The sequence below is a fragment of the Brienomyrus brachyistius genome, unplaced genomic scaffold, assembly GCF_023856365.1.
Source record: "Brienomyrus brachyistius isolate T26 unplaced genomic scaffold, BBRACH_0.4 scaffold112, whole genome shotgun sequence".
In the NCBI taxonomy this organism is placed as follows: domain Eukaryota; kingdom Metazoa; phylum Chordata; class Actinopteri; order Osteoglossiformes; family Mormyridae; genus Brienomyrus; species Brienomyrus brachyistius.
The window spans coordinates 477,518-499,570 of NW_026042387.1; the positions used below are offsets into that span (position 1 = coordinate 477,518).

General features: G+C 50.0%; 1 long non-coding RNA gene across 1 annotated transcript; it reads left to right on the forward strand.

Annotated features, from left to right (window-relative positions):
• Positions 1-740: 740 nt before the first annotated feature.
• LOC125727706 (uncharacterized) lies at positions 741-18,635 on the forward strand. The gene is made up of 7 exons (XR_007388820.1): positions 741-898; positions 2,059-2,366; positions 2,697-5,409; positions 5,582-5,671; positions 5,933-6,119; positions 18,123-18,244; positions 18,411-18,635. It is a non-coding gene; the product is annotated as an uncharacterized LOC125727706 (long non-coding RNA).
• The last annotated feature ends 3,418 nt before the right edge of the window (positions 18,636-22,053 follow it).

Sequence of the window (22,053 nt, forward strand, 5' to 3'; positions counted from 1 at the left end):
TTTGATGAAACCTTTCAAAAGCTTTGCCTTGGTGACAAGGAGACTGGCAGTGGTATTAAACCAGGACAGAGTATCTTAACATAAGTGAACTGCCCGACTAAATACTTGTTGTGTTTAAAGAAGTTATGTCAGTTGTTTTGTACTAAAAAGGGACCAGAACTGACGGCTTTCACAGCCCTTCCAACGAAAAGCCACGCAGGCTTACGAGCAGGATCAGGAAATCAGTGCAGCGGGCTCATTACTGTGTCCAGTGGCAGTTATCCTCCAGCGCAACGCGAAGGACCCTAAACCTGCCCCCACCTCCAAAAAATAACAAAAACAAGACTAATAAACTTTTTATTATTCGCGAGGTACATTTTTTGCCAGAAGATAAATAATGGTCATGTGTAATCTGAACGTGAATTTTAGCAGGTTATAATTCATAAGTTCATTGCTTTGGACATTAAACTAGTTGGTGTGAGTGAAGCCTGCAGTTTACTTATTAATTAAAATCATAAACATCCAAAAATGATCAGCATGCATAAAAGTTACAGCAATAAAATAATCTCTAATAGCAATGTCTTTAAACTGATGAAGATATCACATAGAAAAGCGAATAGACGCATTAGAACACGCCTTCTGTGAATCTGGGTTGTCCTGGGTGTTGATAGGTGATTAGTTCCTTGACTCACGATGACACTCTGAATGAAATTCTATAAAGACACGAGTTTCTACAGGTGCTGCTTGTGGAAACGCAGGAGCACCATTCAGCTGTTAGCTGAACCAGGAGGACCCGCAAGGTCACCGCAACAGCCTGGAGGAACGCGTGCAAAAGCATCACCTCTTAGAAATAATCCCTAGCAGCCCATCGACAGTTTATATTATATCTACACCCGAGGTGCTGACAGGATTGGTTCACGTGAGTCATGTGACAGGCCCGCACGCGGCCGCAGCATGTATTTGATGATCAGTACCGACATGATCGTATTTCACTGCTTCGTTTTTCCATGTGGAATATGGACTAAATATAAATGAACATATAAACATAGAATTAAGCCAGACCATTGTGACAGAAAATCATTGTGGAGAACTGCGCATAGTCAAAATATTTTCAATGATTGTTTGGTAAAATAGGGGTAATTGGTTTTAATTATCATGAATTTAATAAAATGCATTGAGTAGACCAAAGAGATGGGATTGTAAACATACACGCATGTACACACACACACATAGACAGTATATTCTGATAGGTCTGGGTGGATCATCTCACTCGTCTTCACTTTCAGTCTCCAAAACAACGAGTTACCGCACTCTCTCACCTGCTCACGCACACTCACACACGAGCAGTCAAGCACAATAGCGGGCATGCGCAATCACAGTGACGCGCGCGCGCACAAACGCGCGCATGTCCTGATGAATCACCTCCTCGCCTGCTGGATGGTCCAGCTGCAGCCGGCTTCACGGGGTTAAACGGTGAAGACAGCGCATTGTTTGGAAGGGAGCCCCCCCCCCGCCCCGTCATGCGCCGTGCCCCTGGCGGAGAGCGGCGCAGTCTCCCAGGCAGCCTGCCAGCGTGATGACTTGTTCCCACAGCTCACCGCACCGCCGCTGAAACCTAATCGCCGTGTGAGAGGCGGCCAGGAGCACGGGCGGGGATCCGTACGGCGGGGAGGCGCCCCCTTGCCCTCCTCCCAGCGCGGCCCGCGTCGCCCCCAGCGCTGCCGTCTGTAACCCTACCCCCTCACATTGTTTGTGTTTGTTGTACGCTCGCTTGAACCCGCGTGCTAGCGGACCCGCGATGCGCGACCGCGGCTATAAAAAGCCGCGCGGGCTTTTGGCGGCCTAGCGCGACGTCGCTCGCGGAAGACGCGAGCGGTTTCCCCACAAACTGTTTTCAAGGAAGCTCGCGAACACGCGCGCATGCCATTAATATAACTGCGACCAAAGATTCTCAGGTGCAGAACAGTGAACTATGTGGGATGGATCGTTTGAGGCTGCTGTTGAATCGATATAATTTGGATCACTGCGAAAGTATTTTTACGTGTGCTTTGCACGTGCGCTTTGTCCCCCCCCCCACAGCTTTACAGTGGTTCCTGTAGCCTTTGGCCGTTAGCTCAACTGTGTTCTTTTCCTGGCATGGCTCCGGTGAGGCGTTTATCCAAACCAGCTTATCGCCTTCACTCTTCACAAGACCTTCTGGGGCTTCAGCCGGTGACCTTCAGACTAACATACTAACCACTTTGCCCACGACTGCACCGAGTACTGTAACCAAAAGCTTCTGCCAGAGCCCGCTGTTCGCTGGCACGTCCCTGCCATTCAGACTGGGGGGTTATAATCCAGTTGTCAACACTCACTCATAGCCCAGGACGGCAGAATGGATTTCCCAGGTGTGCCCCCCACCCCAAACTGAAAAGACGTCTTTAAACTCGTCTGACCTCTGGAGCAGAACCCTCCTCAGGCCTGATGCTCCAGCGGTCAGCATGACAAAGGTCATGGGGTCGGATCCCCATCTGCCTGCACTCAATTTAATTCTCGTTTCACGGTCAGAGGCTGTTTTGTGTGTAAAGGTGTAATGCAGCTAATTTCACCTTAGTTTATATATAGATTTTTTTTTGCCCAAGACATTTCCCATCAGTCTAAATATGGATTTGAAGCATCTCAGAGCAGCAATTTGAAGTGTAGACTTTTCCTCATTCTGTGAATGTGTTTGGTTGCAGAGTTTCCGCAGTCTCTACACAGCACATTCAGCGACTGAAGCCAAAGCTGAGGGCCTGCATTCACCAGCACGCCGTCGGCATCAGCAGCCACTCGGACGATTGTTCCGGCATGTTGACGACGGTTGGCTGTTTCTGCCGTGGCTCGCGGCGGCCGTGTGCTTATCCGGCAAAATGCACAGATGGAAGAAACTGAGCCCACCCCTTCCCTTCTGCTGTCCTGTCTGTTTCCACATTTCATCCTTGAACAACACTAAACAAGGGGCTCCGATAAAGGCGGAGAGCACAACATGAGCGCATGAGCCAAGACCCCCCCCGATGGGACCTCAGAGGGGTGGTGCTTGCCGGACACGGAGGAGCTGGAGGTGGGAGAGCCTCTGGGAACAGTGCGGCGACGAAGGGGTCTTGCTCTGAAGATCTGTGTGTGTCTGTGTGTGTGTGTGGGCGTGCATGTCCGCATGCGTGCCCTCCATTCCCAGGCAGGGGAAGGATTCTTGTCATCCCTCGCATACTTCCCCCGCGCAGGGCTCCGCCCTCCCCCTAACCCTGCGCGGGCCGATGCAAGGCCAGCCCCGGTGTGCCACGGTATCAGCGGTTCCCAAGAACTGCCCGGCCTGGGAAAAGCTTGATGGAGCAGTTCCAAGATCAGCATTACATGCATTATTGTTCTTACCCTCTGCGAGTCGCCGGCACACAATGAAAACAGCAGCGGCTGCCACAGTCTCAGGCCCTCCTCCCTGCACAGGGCACTCTCCCGTCAGGCTCTCTCTCAAGCCACTGTTTTTTGTTCATTTCAAAAAAGCATTAAGTTAACTGCTTCATGGCTTTGAAGGCCTGCTTCCCTGTGCATGGCACAAAAAAACAGCACTGGTTACGGGGTGGTTGTCGGTTCAAGTTACCAGGTGGTTGTTGGCTCAGATCCCGATTTGAAAACGAACCTCACCGTCTTCATTAAAGCAAGACAGTAAATGTGATCAGTTAAGCATGACTTTGGAAGCACTTCTGGAAAAGTGTTGCATGGGAAATGATTGTTCTTATTAATATGGAGATTAGGATGCTCTGTTCTTGAATGCCAGCTAACTCCATCTAACCTCCAGTTCACTTCAAGCCAGCGGCAGTAAGCGAAGTGATCCGTACTCAGTAAGAGAACCGCTGTGTCGGGCGCCGTGGACAAATAAACGAAACGGGGTCTGGCGAATTAACGATTTCCGTCTTCCGCCTGCGAAGCTGGAACCATCTTCGCTGTGCAAGGCGAGCTGAAACAACAACCCAGCACTGCACAAACAGGCCGGACTCCTTCTCATTGTTGTGCGACTTGTCGCGGAATAACAGGCCGCTGTTTGTGTTCCCTGGAGTAGGAAGGAGCCGTGGCAACGACAATGAGCCCCGCCGGCGGGCTACGCGCCCCCCCACTCCCTGCTACATTATAGCCGCTTTATTGCTGTTTAAGGTCACCCAGAGACAAGCAACTGCATCCTATATCAGGAAGCAGAGCGCCTCTCAGGGGTGAAATACTCGCCCCTGACAAGGGGCTGCGGCCGTGAGTCGGACATCCTGGGCAGTAAGTGCATGTCAGGCAGGCTCCAGGCTTTCGGTCCAGCAACGCTGGAGAGAATGACCCAGAATAATGGCCCCCTTCCTGCCATTCTCAGCACCGGGCAGTATTTCTATCAGGGCTTCTGAAAGCCACCCCCCCACCCCCCGTGGGGCCAGCGACGCCATTCTGGGCCAATGAATGGACCTAAAAGGCCAGGCTCAGACCCACGGAAGCTTCACCGGCTCCGTGTCTACAGGTGGCCTGGAGTCAGTCCCGGAAAAGAGAGACAGGTCTATTCCCAGTTTCTCGCAGGGCAATCTCTGGCTTGCTGATGGCTTTCTTAAAGGCATGAACGTCTGAACAGAAGCATGAGGACCTCATCGTTGCGAAGGTACCTTCTGCTCTACTGTTTCCTGACCAGTGACACAGAAATCCTCCGATCTGAAAAATCGTATTCTGGTAAAACAAAACAGCGACTGAATCAAGAATTATGTGAAACATTCTCAGAGATCCGCAACAGGAAATGACATCAATGTCCTCGCAAGGAACTAAATTATTGTGAAGCTTTTCAGCTATTGTGAGTCTAGTTCCTCAACCATTGCACCACCTGGTGGTCATGTAAAATGGTTATAAGAATCCAGCTCAATAGAGAGGAATATAACTTGAGTAACATACCACAGGTGTGTGTATACGGTGGCTTCCTGTTGAACCTCATGAACGCACTCTCTCCTGTCTGGAGACACCAGGCTGTGTGACCTGTTCAAACAATCAGCGGCAGGGGGGGAGGAAATAATCAGAGGCACCAAACATGACCTGTGACACCACGACCCCCGTCTGCGGTTCACAGAGTGCTGTAGATGCAGGGTGTGGCACAGAGGGCCAAACGTAGAAGCTGTTTTTAATGAGGCCTGCAGGATGTGTCAATTTGGACCGTGATGCACGCTGAGCACGACTAGCAAGAAGTGTTGTAGTGAGAGACCAGTTTGCTGCCAGAGGTTATACAGCAGTATGATACAGGATGCCGGGGTCCTACACACAAATGGGGTGGGGCATAGGGGGGGCGGTTCAACACCTAGGGGTCAGGGTGCGACGAGAGGGACGCTTAAAAGAGGGTGTGTCGTTCACAGTGTCAGCACCCTGTGAAGAAACAAGGACCTTTCTCAAGGGCCCGGCAGAGATGTGAGTATTCTGCCAAGGCTGGGATTTGAACCAGCAACCTTCCAATTATCGATACTGAGGTCTGTTCTGAACGGGGGTTTACAAAAAGTCAAGTGCTGATTGGCTCATTTCCACCTAATGGGGGCACAAGCCCACATGCCTGATGTGTCATCGTTCTTCCACCTGCCTTCAGTAACCCTTTAGAAAATCGACTGCAGTCCCTGGCAAGGAACCTGCCCGCCACAGGAAGCAAACTCTTCAGACTGCCGGCAGCCAGCCCTCGGTGAGCTCCTGTTTATCCACAAGTAAAGCGCTATGCTAGTAGAGGTTGTGGGTTCAAATCATCCGTAGTGTAGCTAAACAGTAACCCTAACCCTCTGCTGTATGCTATATTGGATAAAAATGTCCAGTAAGATGTTAAAGAATAAAATGAGTGAACTGCTGGCGTTGATCTGTAAGTATGATATTTGTTTTTGTTCTGAGATATTGAAAAACTGCAGAATTCAGAAGGGGACCTTTGCTCGGTTTGGGGTCTCCGCTGTAGTGGCACCAGCCAGCGCCTGAGATCCTCTCCTCGGCCCACAAGGGCGAGACCAGGGGCCACGTGACCGCAAGGAGTCGCAAGGCTGCCGCGGATCCAGGAAGGGCATCCACTCCCGCCGTTATCAGGGCAAGACCGACGGCCAGCCACAACACTGATACCCAGAGTCGCGGCTACGGGGGAAACAATGGTAAATATTGTTATTATGGGCTGTGCCCCGCGCCCCCCTATCGTGGTGTTATTCCGATCATAAGGGATGTTTTTCAAAATCAGAGCAACTTGCCGTTCATCAAGTAATGAATAACACAAGTGAAATACCGATCTCACGTTTGTTCATCATTAATGAATTGTGATGCATCTCTTATCTCAAGTAGCAACTATATTTGTTAATGATTTGTGCTTCAGGAGTAACTAAGTTAGTACTCGGTATTTGTGCTCCCGTCAAGTAAATTGTTACCCAGCATGTATTACCAGTAAAACCGGAGAAAGTCACTGGGATACGGATATGAAATTGCTGCCAGTCAAGCAGTTCAATAAATCCTTGAGTGAGGACCAACTTTTCAAGTGTAAGGATGTTAGATATTTCAACCACGTGCTCAATAAAAGGAGTAATTTAAAGGTGTAAGTCCGTGGTTCTGCTGCCCGGCACAGAAGGGTGCTGACTTCAGAGCTCTGTCGGTGTGTGAATGATTGTTTTCCCCTCGACTGTCCAAGGCGCTGGTGGAGTGACTCGATGCTTTTGTGCATTGTGCTGCACTCGAGTGTCCGTCTCCGCATCCAGAGGCTGGGCCATGTTGCACTTTAACACTCCGGGTCTCTGATAAAAGCTTGCGAGCACCAAATGGGCTGCTTGACCTCCGCCGCTCCCCGTCGGCTGCTCTCAGCCGCCATAATCTGCCCCCCCTGCCTAATCTGGGAGGGGAGAATGTGGCAACAGCAGGGTTAGCCATCTTATCAGAGGCGTGAGGCCCCTGGGGGGGGGGTGGTGAAGGCTTGCTGCTCAAGGGCCTGGGCTTAAGCACACATCCCGCAGGGCCCTTCACGTGCTTAAGGGAGGACGATGACGCAACAGAGGTGGCAAGGGGGGTAGGAACGAAGGAGCCCTATGGCCAGGGGGGGCCAGACCTGGGAAATAGCTGTCATCGAAGCTGGGGGGAAGGGCTGGAGGGACCTCACCACCTTCACACGGAGGAAGGTGTGGATGAAGAGGTGTCCACAATAGGGTACAGACACCTGGGGGGGGGGGGATTTATCCTGGCATGTGCTTCATGAGGGGGAAAAACTATTTTAGAAAGTGAGCAAAGCAAGTGTTGTGATCGGCGATAGCAGGTAAGGCGCACGGACAGGGCGACGGGCAGAGAAGCAGGCGATCAGGCAGAAGCAGGGAAAACAGGGATTTATTTGGGTTACGGGGACTGGGAAACATCTGACGACGACTAACATCAATGACACAAGATTTTTGTGAAGGAGACCTGACCCATATCTGTGAACAGTCAGTGCTGGTGGGATCTACATTCTTCCATGTCAACACTGGGACACTGCAGCAGTTACACCCTGAGGATCCCCAGTCACACTCTAACTGCATCTCAGCCACATCGTGGGGCTTCTTTCCTGGCCAGAGGGAACCTGCAGCTCCCCAGACTCCAGATCTCTCTGATAACCTCAGAAGAAGCTCCGCACATTGTCTCAAATGGATGCAGTGAAGATGTTGTAGGAGAAACCGCTTGGGACACACATTTACTCCATCCCCTTTCCTTAACTGCCCCATCCGCCGTTTTCCATTAACTGCTCAGCAAATTAGGATGATGTGTCTATGGTCATGAAGGATGAGCTGGACCAGGGGATGGGATTCTATGCAGCCGGGAAACCGTTCATGAAAGCCAAGGCACTGGGTGCTACTGGGTGGAGGAGATGACGGAGGTCCAGTTCGGCCCACTAACAGGGTTCCTCACAGTACCGTGGACCTGAGAACCTAAACGATAATCTCCCTGAGATGAGCACGACAGCTGGCGTCTGAAAGCACGCATCATGGATGGGGGGGGGCTGCCGCTGTTAATGGCAGGGGCCCTGCAGGCAGCCCCCGTGCTGGGAATGGTGGGCAGGCGGGCCGGGTCCTTGACCCAGGGACCTGTCGTAAAGCTGTCTTGTAAAGTAGCACTTGGCTGTTGGACGTAGCTGTTCTTTGTGTATCTGTACCATCAGACCCGGGTTTTATGGCCCCAGGAAGGTCAGGGGAAGCCGTACTCTGGCCGGCAGAAGGCAGAGAGCGCGGTTAGGACGAAAAGAGCAACATGGCATCGTCTATACATATATAGAGGAGTCCTTACAGCACGTGAAGGCAGACTGGACCAAGGATTACGAAAACAGTGGGGGGGATTTGAGGCCTGGGTTTCCACCCCCCTTGATGTTGATCACCTGTGGTGCCGCCGTGGTGCCCCACTCTGCCCTTGGAGGGGGGCAGATGGTTCAGCTGCTGACTGTGTGACCCGGGACGCGTGGTTCTGATCCACGGTGGCTGCTGTGACTCGCTGTGTGACCCGTGGCTCCTTCTCGGCTCCTGCTCCATACTGAAGTCAGAGACCACAGGCCCGGAACAGTCCCCTCGTAAGACTGACGATTTCTGTGTTTTGGAAAAAAAATTCTGCAAGCATTATTATAATATTAATATGATTTATTGTACTACTGCCACATTATTATTTGTTAAAGCTTTCATTACTGATTCTGCATGGATATCGCGTGATCTGCCACAGAGAAACTGAGGCCTCGGCCCATAACCGCCGGTCGCAGGAAGCCGCTGCGTGGCGGAATAATCTGAGTTTGTAATTAACAGAAATGAAATACAAGCCGTGCCTCGTCTCTGGCGGAATCGGGCGGCAGACTGCGACGGGGGGGGTTGGCAGGGGGGTGCGACAGGGGGTCGGCAGGGGGGTGCGGCAGGATTTGGGGTTATGCTGAGGCTGTGGTGAGGCGGTGGCGGGGGGGGGGGGGCGCGTTTATGCATTTATCATGGGACTGCTGGGAAAATAATAGCCCTAGGGCCCAGCGCGGCAAACAGGAAGGGTGTGGGCAGGATCGTGGCTCAGCTGCCCCCCCGCCGGCTGCCCCCGTTCCCACAGTCTTTGATGTGCGGGCACACGGCGCCCTGCTCCGGCAGATAAATACGCCAGCCGGGCCGCTTGTTTGTGTTACACATAGCTCCGTAATGAGATGTGCGGGGCCAACAGCCCGCGAGAGCGGCAGGAGTGGGCGGGAAACGTGCAGGGACGGCGTCCGCGGGGCGCTGACTGGTCGTCGCTGAGTGCCACGCCGGCCTATTTTGGTTCCTGCCGTCGCTGCCGGTTCCCTTGGGAGACCCCTGACTCCCACCCCACCCGTCTGGTCGCTGTGGTGACGCCCCAGAGCAGGACTGTGAAAAGGATAGACCCCAAATGCTAACAGTTAGCACCTCTGAGGTTGACAGGATGGCTCACTGTGCGATCAGACCCTGGCGCGATGTTGCTGCCGTTCATTTAGCTGGCGGGGGGGGGGGGGGTATGCCCAGAGGAGTGACTCCCAAAGCCAGTAGCATGGCAGGTTTCAGGAGGACAGGCCTCAGGAGGACAGGCCTCAGGAGGACAGACACTCAGGAAGACAGACACTCAGGAGGACACGCTTCAGGAGTACAGACTTCAGGACAGGCCTCTGGAGGACAGGCCTCTGGAGGACAGGCCTCTGGAGGACACGCTTCAGGAGGACAGGCCCTCAGACATGGAGGCTCAGTCGCATTGGGCTGCACTCTGCAGCTCATATTGTCACACAGATGACCCAGCGTCCCCTCGTCTGTCCCCATCTGATCAGGCATCATGGCCGAAAGGGCAAAGCCCCCCCAGAACTGAGGCGTATCTGCCCAATCTACAACAAGCCAACGTAATACCTTTAATCAATACCAGGATTCATTATATTAAAAGATTTTGATATTTGTCCATCCATCCGTCCATCCATCCATTTTCTGTAACCGTGTGTGCTGTTCAGGGTTGGGGGGTCTGGAACCTATCCCAGAGGCTATGGGCACAATGCGGGGAAGAAGCCAGGATAGGGCGCCAATCCATCGCAGGCCTTTTATTATATGTATTATATTATACATTTTATTTAAAAACAACGTGGAAACATGCAAACTTCATGCACAGAAGGCTGGAAGTAAGGCTGAAACCGTCATGTCCGGATCAGCGAGGTCACATTGCTGCCCACTTAGTAATAACAGGCCCACCAGCCTGAAGTTTAAAATGAACATTTGCTTAAAAACAAACAACCAAAAACACTCCTTCTGAAATTGGAGGGGAGCATCCCTGGGAGTCCAGAGCGGCGATTCGGCATCACTCCGCTGCTCCCAGATCCTCCTTAGGATGGAATTTCTCTCTCCTTTGTCTTTGTCTTAGTTTGGGAAAATCGCGGGTGATTATTTCCCTGAAAACGCGCCCCCGTTCTGCAGTGCCCTCTTTATTTTCCACTTTGCGGTGCAGCAGGACGCCGCTCTCAGGCTCCGCAGCTCTCGTCTCGGGTCGACCGCTTGGCTGCCTTTTTCTCGGACTCGTTTTGACCGCCTGTGTGTGGGGACGGCCAGGCTGTCGCCACCAGCGACCGGACTCTTCTCTGGCGCCTCCGGTTGGCACCTCTGTGATATTCTTACTGTTTATTGGGCAGCAGTGTCTACTAGGCATCTACGTCCTTGCGTGGATGATTTAGTGATCTCCTTGTGCTGAATTTGTGAGCCCATTTTGTATCTGAATTCTTGAAACTGTCGGTCAAACAAAGGCCTAGACCTTTCGTGGAGACCTGTGCACGCAGTCAGGACTGGACCATGCAGAGCCTTTGGCTGCCACCACTCACACTGCTGCTCCAGAAGAGAGAAACACCCTTCCCTGGGTTCTGCTCTGTCATCACGGTGAAAGCTCTGCCATCAGGAAAACTGAATATTTCTTTCTGCAACATTGTGTTTTGATCCCAGTATTTATGCTGAAGTGACCCCCCCCCCTGTAGCAGACCTTCTAACCTTAACAGTTTACTGACTCATCAAAGCAGAATTTAATGCCTGACCAACGTGACTTGGCAGCTGGCAAAGGAAACCAAAAGGCTCAGTTTATCCCTTTGGAAAAATTGTGTTTTCATATATTCCATTGTGCTTTCCATGAGACACAGAGATGCATGGACAGGTGACAGCAAGTTAGGAGGTCACAGCGTCAGCTATCATCCAGGGCCCCTGCAGCTACTGGGGGTTAGGGGATGTGCTGAAAGGCCCAATGGTGACATCACTCTGCCAGCTATGGGATCTGAGCTGACAATCTTCTCATCGCACACCACCTCTCCCGCTGTCAACCATAGGATTTGAACTGGTCACCTTCTGATCACGGAGCCGCACATCGCCCCACAAAATCCGTTAAAAAATTTAAGTTTATGTTCAAAAATAATTGGCCATATCCTTTTAAGCACTTGTGACACCCAGTACTGATAGCTGTTGCTGTATCATACAATGCACTGATTGTTTTCTGGGAATGCTTCACTAATGACAATTTCAACTACTGCAGAGTGGTGCAATTTTCAACAACGACCAGTGATACAGAACTTTCATAGCATTTTCTAAATAATTTCTGATGCAAGGAACATTGAAGACTGAACCAATCAGGGCTGAAACACAAAGGAAATGGATTAAAGACAACAGGCCATGAAATCAGCTTTGCTCGGCCACTGAAAATACAGTATTGTTCCACTTCAGAAATTCGAAGTCTGTATTGGCCAATATTCATTTCATAACTGCGAAATTAGCCAATGTGTGACAACATATACCAGCTCCATCCAGGTAGGCACAAGGGCCAAATGAGTAAAAGATTGAACTTGAAAGTCCTTAAAAAAAGACTTTTAATTTTAGAAGCTTCTCACGCAACCTAGAAGTCCTTGCGATGTGTATTTAAACAGAGACAGCCTTTGCCAAGCTGACGCAGCATTGAGCCTCACAAACAGAGGTTAGGTCGTTTTTCCCTTCTTCTGAGAACCGGGCTTCTCATTGCAGACATACTCACAAATCTTTGGCAGGCTCTATTGTCATTCTAGCTTTCTGGTTTGTGACACTTATGCGGTCTACAAAATAGACAATGCCGTCTGCGAGCCATTGTTCCGGTCTATTTATAAAGCAACAGAGCAGCGAGACACAAACAACCGCACAGGTCCCCAAAGTGGAGCCCCGGGCCGCGTCTCAAACGACCTGCACGTCAAGTAACCCCATAATTGGACATAAGCAATTGGGCAAAAGTGAAACTTCAAATTTGTTTTGACTGCCCGGCAATAGAAAAGGACGGGAATGATCCGGCAATTCACTTTGTAATACTGTAATGTGATACTGTTGCATTAACAATATATATATATATATATATATATATATATATATATATATATATATATATATATATTCAGCTGAAGGCTGCAGAATCAGACACACACACAGACATACACAGAAACTGTGCTTCTACCCAGTTTTGCAGTTTAGTGCTGGGCGTCTCAACAAGCTTACCACCCAAAAGAGTTATCAGCTGGGGAGGGGGGAATTTGCCACCTTAATAGCTGTAGTGGGCTGCAGGCAATACTGAACATTGTCGACCGGGAGGTGGGTGGCAATGATAAAATGAGATTTATGGTTCGGGTACAACCACAAATTAGCAAATCAGCAGAACGGTCTAGTACATTTATTTACTCCGACATTTTAAAGTTAACCGAGATAAATGTGTTTCACTCATGTATTTTCCATCTTTAAATATTGTAGGACACAAAGATCTTTTCAGATTTGCTAAATGCTCCAATTTGGTAAAACACCGAAATCAGATTGATGGTCATTCAGTGTGAAGCAATATACCATAGACATACTTTGTTCTACAGTATCCGCCACATGCATACTAAACCTCAGCCGAGATGTAAGACGTCTTTCACGTGCCCCATGATTTGTAATTATAATGAAATCAGAATTATTCGTTGTGCATTACCATTGCAATGGAGCCTTTGGTAGACATGTTTACCATTTCCACATCCAAATCCGCTTTACAAATGGTGGCATTCTGAAAGGACAGTGATGGGATGGGATAGTGGTGGTTTCCCTTTTAATGGAAAGACGGGGGTTGATTTATCACAAAATCACAAGCTGCCTGAGGGTTAGGAAAAGGATGGTTCATTTTCAGGCACAGGGGGTCAATCTCATCAGCACCTCTCACGATTATACAAAGCGGGCCAGTTAGAAACACAACAACCCCCCCCCCCCCCCCCCAAAATAGGACAAGCTTTGTTGAGGCTTGTATTGTTATTGCTAAACCCCACACGTTCCAGAGATGGTATCGGAGGGATGCTGGGTGCGGAATCTGAGGTTCAGGACATTCCCGGGCAGTGAGTGGGGTGTGGGAAAAGCCTGGGGAATCGAGGCCTTCCTCGATCAGCTGATTCCGGCTCATGTTCTAATTCCAGATAGGGTGTCCACCAACGTTCAGGTCAAGTTTCTGGGAAAGTCCGCCAGACAAAAGTACGGAACGTGACCAGAACGTAGCACTGGCCGCTATTAAAGCTAGATTGTTTCTGATTGTTTTTTGTCTAATTTATGCCTCTGCCCAGAGAATAGGCCTTTGTGTGGCACGTTGCATTTCAGAGTTGGGTTTTCTATCATTAAAATGTTACTGTAGCCCATTCGCCGTGGATTATGTTAACAAGCGCTTGGCAAAGCTTAGTAAACAAAAGTTCCTTCTTCCTTATTCCTTTCTTCTTGTCCTGGATTTTAGCTGTCCGTGACATCATGCAATTACAGGGGATAATGTATGTTAAGGTTTTACACTCGGCGAGATGTGTGCACAGAATGGGAGATGAGAGCGGAGGGATCGCACAGATGTAACACTCTCGTGGGGCTCCACATTTGGACAGTAGATGGATGGATGGATGGATGGACGGACGTATGGATGGATGGACGGACGTATGGACAGATAGATAGATAGACAGACAGACAGACAGACTTTATTGATTCCAAACAGAAAATGTTCCTGTCACAGCAGCATCAGAACTCAAAATGTATGAAGATTATAAACAAACATCCACCGATAAACAAACAGCCAAACAAACAAATAAGCAAACGAACAAACATGCAAACATATGGGTCAGTGGGCCTGCTTGCTGCACGTGCGCTCTAACCTAGCCTCAACCTTTCCTGACTTCGGCAGACGTGCTCACTGGCGTGCCATGATGGAGCTGCATGTGCTCATGACTGTGTGGATTTCTTCACGGCCCCGTCCTTAATGCCGAAAGCCAAATTAATTGCCCCGTGCGGTGCAGTGGGGAAGAAATGAGAGGCTCAGTAAGTGTGTGAAAAACAGGATGCACAAACATGCCCCAAATCAAAATGTCACGAAGAATGCTCTCCCCAGATCTTCCCAGAGGAATTCTATTCATTTCTGTTAAATGAAAAGGAATATTCTGAAGCTGGCTATTGAAAACAAGCCCATGATTTATAACTTGCACTCCAAGACCCTTTATTATACCACACACCCTGTCTGTTGAATTTTTTTCCATGCTACAGTCTGGGTACCCAAAAGCCTTACAGTCAACAACATTCATACGCAGACTGGCTGTAACATCTAGCTGTGCTGTTCTGCCGTTGAAATCTTGCAAGCTGTGCGTTCTGCTCATTTGCTGCCCTCCTTCCGGTGAAAATTTTGCTTAGGTGAAAGGAAAAGAATATAGACAAAACGGAGAGCGCTTCAACGGAGATTTGAGGATGATAATGGGGGGAGAGGCAAGGTGGGCAGAGGACGACAGGTGGGGGGGATCTTCATAGGAACTATCTCTAATGAGCCAAAAACACACACACAACACCTGGACCCTATTAACATGAAGCCATATTAACATGATAGAGACACACTGATACAAAGGCACCCTGACTCGTCTGATAAAGACTGAGTCAAGGCTTTGCCAATGCAAGTTTTTTTTTTTATTAAAGAATCGAAGGTACAAAGCAAGGTGACATCAAATATTTGGAAAGGAAAGACAACACAATAATGAAATCAACTAAAAAAAAAACAAGAAAATACAATGACAGAACCATTAAGTGGTATCATCCAGTGAATGTATGAATCGGTGAGGTTGCATGGAGTACATCCCCCTTGGGGAAGGGGGAAGATAAGAGCGATATATTGGAAGGTAGAGAGGGAAGAGAGGAGAGGTAGGAGCAAAAGTAGGGTGGGGGGACTGACTGGAGGGAAGGCAGGCTGAGCCTACAATAGAAGTTATCTGAGGGCCATTACTTGGGGGGGGGGCAGTAAGGGCATGGATACCCCGGCAGACTCAGGAGGCCCAGCACCTTACAGAGGCCTATCAGTATGTAAAATTATAAATTTTATTGGGCAGGGGGGCCCGAGGTAACATTTTGCCGGGAGGCTCAGAAGTTCTAGCTAAACCCTGGACCATACCAGCATGTGACTGCCTAAGTTCTTCAAAAACATTTTCTTGATCACATTTTTCCTACCGACATTTCTTTGCGTGAAACGTTTACCACTGAGAACCATGACTCATTAGCGACTTTGTGTACCAGGCCCTGTCACCATGGAGACGTCATGGTGGCCGATTAGTGCGTTTCCCAGGCGCCACATCCAACACAATACAATTAGCGCTGGCCAGCGGCGGATAGGAAGATAGCGATGATTGTAATTACACGTTGATCACAGTTCCTCCGTCTCCATCAGCGATCTTGTGGGAAAAAAAGATTTAAAAAATGAAAAATTAGTCAACTTCCGCTACACGTAGTTCGGACACACATGCTCTGAAAATCATTGCCGCATATTAGTTTTATCAACACCTAATATAGCCCAACATCAGCACCTGTAGATAAATACATGCAATAAACTCACACGCGTGTCCTATGCCATGATTGAACTGCGTTGAGAGCTAAAGATAAACAATCTTTTTTTCCTCTCTTCTGGGGGTGTAACAGCGCTCAGCCCCCTCCCCACACACACATGCTAAACAATAACATGTCCCTACTGCTTCCTCGGGGTCGGCCATGATGCAAAAGCTACGTTCGCCAGAAGTGAGGAATCCAGGATCAGAGAGTAAAAGTCCAGATCAAGATTTAATTTCGACCAACCAGTTGAGTCCTGCGTGACTGTGACTCTTTATACTCAACTGGTTGGTTGAAACAAAATCTTGGTCTGGACTTTTACTCTCTGATCCTGGATTACCCACCACTGCCATTCAGAATGCTCAGCTTTCCCGACTGACTGCGCATGTCTGGGCGAATTACGTTGCTGATTTATTTACTTTCCGGGTGCGTTTATGGTATTGGGTTGGACTTCTGTGTTTCTTCTTGGTTTGACAGAGACGTGCAGTATGGGCTGGAGGCGAGGGAGGACAGGGACGTGTCGATGTTTTAATACCGTCGGGTGAAATCTCTGTGGGATGACCAGGCTGCCTCTGGCTCAACACGTCTCCCCCCCCACCCCTTCTCTTTCTTCCCCTCCCATTCCCCCAAACTTTTCCACGTGCAGGCAAATCTTTTGGCACCATCTGAGAAGACGAGAGCCACCTGCAGGGCCTACACACCCATGTTCCGTTCCGAGCGAGGGATGGGAGAGGGGACGGGACTATCCTGAGGGGGCTGAGGGGTGGCAGCTCATGGAAAGCATACTGAGATGTTTCACACTCACTTTAGTCCGCAGCTAAAGACTTGGTGCTCATACCCTCGCTTGTACTAGAGTCTCAGTCAGATGAGTTTCCATCAGTAACAGCAATGGCAGTGATTTTGCTCCCAAGGCTTGGCGACCAGATACAAATATACAGCATCGTGGCGTGACGCGATTACATCATCGCCCAATAGGGCGGCGCTCCTTCACTCTGCTTGTGAGCCTGTCTCTGCTCCATTAGTACCTTGTTTCTGAGCCAGATAAGCCATTTCTGCAGCATTATATCTGGTTAAAAATAAGTGTCCCGGCAACATATTTTGAAAACGAGACAGTGAGTCATTCCGTGATATACCACCATCTCTCTGTGTACTGGGTGGTACAATGGGTGCTCTCACACCAGCAGGGCTGGTGGCTCAAACCCAGCCTGCATGTTCTCCCCGGCGTTGGGTGGGTTTCCAGTTGCATTCCAAAGACACGCAATTTGGTGAATCAGCATCTCCCAGTTACGCTCTGTGCTGACTAGCATCCTCTGCATGATGTTCTCCCGCCCTGTGTGCCTGTGCTGCCCCCCCCCCCACCCTCCACCATGCAAGAATTTCTTCTGTTCTTCAAAAAGTTACTGATATCTTCTTGACTTGCTAGAAGAACACCGCTTCAGTTCCCAAACGTCTCCTCAGGGGGCGCTGTAGTCATTTCATGGATTTCATAAATCTCGCCACCAGCTCACTCATTTAACTTGTTTAAAAATTGCATGAGTTATTGATTAGAAGAAGGATGGCATCCTAGTTGTCAACTCAGCGAATACGTGGGTATATTGGACGGTTAATCCAGATCCTGGGGTGATGTTAGCAGAGGTCTTGAAAAGGCCAAGCTGACACCAGTGTACCAGACATAATATCATAGTTTTGCACCAACATGATCATCATTTAACATGATGCATTATTGTCTTCGACTGCCTAAAACTTCTGCACAGTATTGTATATGGTAATTAGTATGTAGTCACAAACGATTTTATGCCAGACAAAAGTTGACATAATGCAGTGTTCTGTTTCATATGTTATGTTTAATGTATTTATGTAAGCCATTCCGTTCATCTGGTAAACTTTGGTGAGTATTCTGAGGGCGTCTTTCCACTGGTCATTGTGATTTTCAGTTCTGTAATCTGGTGTGTGTGTGTGCATGTATGCGCGTGTGTGTGTAAACTGCAGAGTAAAGCTGAGCAGTCCTTAGTGAAAAATGGATCATTTATAATAGCGAGTCCCCTGCCCTGTTTTCCTATCATCTAAAAATAAAGGACATGAGAATGGTGCAGTTGAGCTGACTTTTCACAGCGGAGATGTTGCTGCTCTTCTGCATGTGCCAGTCTCCCTGACCGTTTCCCATCGTCCCATGATCGTAGCCGGTCAGTGGGGGGTGGGCGTCCTCAGGGCCGCCTAGGCATGCTGTAGGAATGTGCCGGCTAATCAGCGCCGGCTGACCTTATCTCCTGTCACCACCGGGCTGCGCCCTTTCCCCTGCAGGTTGGCCAGATGAAAGGACCTTGGAAGCAGGGTCAGCGATGATGTCATGGATGTGGAATGGTGGGATCTCTCCTCGGCTCTTCGCTGCCCTCCCGGCTGTTGCGTGCGTTTCCACGCCGAAGGTTAATATCCGCGTTTCCTCTGGAAATTCATATCCATGCTGTTCACTGTTCATATCCATCCATCCATCCATGCATCCATCTTTGGCTCACAGACATATGAGTCATTCCTAATGAGTGCAGCCCCTATTTTAATAAGCACTTCTGTTCCCCTTCTCGGGCATCGCAGAGATGTCCTGCTGCCAGGCCTGGCCCCCATCCTCAGGCCTGGCCCCCGTCCTCAGGCCTGGCCCCCGTCCTCATGCCTGGCCCCCATCCTCATGCCTGGCCCCCGTCCTCAGGCCTGGCCCCCATCCTCAGGCCTGGCCCCCGTCCTCAGGCCTGGCCCCCATCCTCAGGCCTGGCCCCCATCCTCAGGCCTGGCCCCCTCCTCAGGCCTGGCCTCCTCCTCAGGCCTGGCCTCCTCCTCAGGCCTGGCCTCCTCCTCAGGCCTGGCCCCCGTCCTCAGGCCTGGCCCCCCGTCCTCAGGCCTGGCCCCCGTCTCAGCCCTGGCCCCCGTCCTCAGGCCTGGCCCCCGTCCTCAGGCCTGGCCCCCTCCTCAGGCCTGGCCCCCGTCCTCAGGCCTGGTCCCCGTGGCCGGGCTCGGTGCTCCAGGTGCCCTGGCTCACAGCGCACCCCTGTGTGGGGAAGTCTACCGGGAAATTTCCGCGGCCTGCTGCTGCCTCTACATCCCGGCGCCTGCAGATCCACGCCTGACAATGAAAACATTGAGCAATCTTGCGGCTTGGTGAGCTTGTGCCCGGGGAGGCCAGGGGGGGAAGGGGGGGCGATGTGGGGGGGTAACGGTAATTGTATGTGGCTGCGTGAAAGAGGGCCATTCATTTGAGAAACCAACAGGAAGGCTGGGGAGGGGGGGGGCAGCTTATTTTTATGGCAAATGCAAAACAACGCAGAGGAGGCGGCTGGGAAACTTTGTGGGAGATAATATTTTATACGTCTTGAGGAAACAAAAGGTGAGCGAGGCGAAAAAAAAATGGCCTAATTTAAAATGGGCCTTTCGGGCTGAGGGAGCAGAATCTGCAGCGTTAAGTGCATGTCAGTGCGGCCCCCAGCGCCCTGTGTGCATGCGTGTGTGTGTGGTCAGATGTAGACAGCCCCCGCATCTGTTAGGGAGCTACTTCAAGGTCACAGTATAGGAATTTGCTGCAACATTCAGGTTTTCCTGACACTATAACCATATAGTCCCTCTATAGCTTCCTGATGCAACGGACACAACAATGAACATATGCAGTCATGGCCGACAGCACAAAAGATCACAAACACCTGCAGTTAAACGCAAGCAGAGAGCCGGGCACCTCTGCTGAGTGCATTTTGGCCACTGTTTATAAACCTGTTTATTAGACTGCCATGCTATTTCACTCTACATTATAAGCCATCGCAATAAAAATCCGTATTGCTATAAAAGTCATTAAAGTTTTAGGATGCAACATGTTTGGGGTGACAGCATGGGTCATGCCCGCAAGGCTGAGGGTTCGAATCTCGCCTTTGCTCTAAGTGGGTGTAGCCTGCATGTTCTCCTCATGTCAGATGGGTTTGCTCCCCTAGGCTAAGTGGTGTCTCCAAATTGCTCATGGGCAATAATTCTGTGTGTCCCTGTGATGGACTGGCACCCCATCCAGGGTGACGCCATCTCTTGTGGGCAAACTTCAGGGCCCCTGGGGACCCTGACCAAGGTAATAAGCATTACAAGGATTAATATGCTTAGCATACTGGGCGGCACGCTGTCTCAGGAGCTCACCAGAAATACTTACAAACGTACTTATTATACCAATTTTACTCACTTGCTTGAGAGACAGATGGAATCAGCATTTGGTGGGCAAGGATCCGCTAATCTGCTAAAAGCCAATTAGCAAAGCTAACGTTTTCGTTAGAAGATTAATGTTTCCGCCGACTTAGAAATCCGTTAGAGGACCTAAATTAGTTTCTGCTATATATAGTTCCGCCAATTGTAAATCTGTTAACATTTTTTGCTAAATAAAGTAAATAAACAAATGGAATATCGTTGAAAGAAAATTTATTCCAGAGACTCGAATGATCTCCAGTCGGATAAATCTTAAATATCCCCAGGTAATTACTCCAGCCCTATGGAACTAAATTGCTAAAAATGATAGAATTTCAGCTCTTTATTTATTTTTTTAAGGGTTTCAAAGCCCAAAACCAAACCAAACCAAACCTAAATTCATATAATAAAACTTAGCAGTTACTGTTAGCTTCTGCTAAATTTTTTTATGGTTTATCGGCTTAGCGTTATCACATTGAACTTTGGAGCTAGTGGATTAGCTAAGCTTTCAGTTAGTTGTGCCCACCACTGGCCACTGCAGATAATGCAGTTTGACTGCTTATAATCAGGCCAGAGAGGATTGTGGTCCTGCCATTAATTGCTGCCCAGCCTGTGGACCAGGTGATGAGGAGGAGAGTAGGATCACAGCTCCACCGTGCATCAAGGCCTGGGTCACGACCTCGGCTGCCACCTCTGCTGCTGACCACTCTTCTGTCATCTCTGAGTCAACAGAGATTGTGGTGGATCAGAGATGGGGGGGGGGCTGTTTGAATGTGTGTGAGAATAAGTGAAGAGCAGAGAGAGATGGGGGCACGAGGACAAAGTGCCTGCGATGGGGGGGGGAGGCTGTGTATGTCATGTGTAAGGATGACAAAAGGCCCATAGAGAGGAGGAGAGGGGAAATCGTGAGGGAGGGTGGGGTGTAGGCCCAGATCGTGTCAAACACAGAGGGTAACACAGGGACAGAGGGTGTCAAACACAGAGGGTAACACAGGGACAGAGGGTGTCAAACACAGAGGGTAACACAGGGACAGAGGGTGTGATACACAGAGGGTAACACAGGGACAGAGGGTGTCAAACACAGAGGGTAACACAGGGACAGAGGGTGTCAAACACAGAGGGTAACACAGGGACAGAGGGTGTCAAACACAGAGGGTAACACAGGGACAGAGGGTGTCAAACACAGAGGGTAACACAGGGACAGAGGGTGTGATACACAGAGGGTAACACAGGGACAGAGGGTGTCAAACACAGAGGGTAACACAGGGACAGAGGGTGTCAAACACAGAGGGTAACACAGGGGTGGAGGGTGTCAAACACAGAGGGTAACACAGGGACAGAGGGTGTCAAACACAGAGGGTAACACAGGGACAGAGGGTGTCAAACACAGAGGGTAACACAGGGACAGAGGGTGTCAAACACAGAGGGTAACACAGGGGTGGAGGGTGTCAAACACAGAGGGTAACACAGGGACAGAAGGTGTCAAACACAGAGGGTAACACAGGGACAGAGGGTGTCAAACACAGAGGGTAACACAGGGGTGGAGGGTGTCAAACACAGAGGGTAACACAGGGGTGGAGGGTGTCAAACACAGAGGGTAACACAGGGGCAGAGGGTATCAAACACAGAGGGTAACACAGGGGCAGAGGGTGTGAAACACAGAGGGTAACAGGGGCAGAGGGTGTGAAACACAGGGTAACACAGGGGTGGAGGGTGTGAAACACAGAGGGTAACACAGGGGTGGAGGGTGTCAAACACAGAGGGTAACACAGGGGTGGAGGGTGTCAAACACAGAGGGTAACAGGGGTGGAGGGTGTCAAACACAGAGGGTAACACAGGGACAGAGGGTGTCAAACACAGAGGGTAACACAGGGACAGAGGGTGTCAAACACAGAGGGTAACACAGGGACAGAGGGTGTCAAACACAGAGGGTAACACAGGGACAGAGGGTGTCAAACACAGAGGGTAACACAGGGGTGGAGGGTGTCAAACACAGAGGGTAACACAGGGACAGAAGGTGTCAAACACAGAG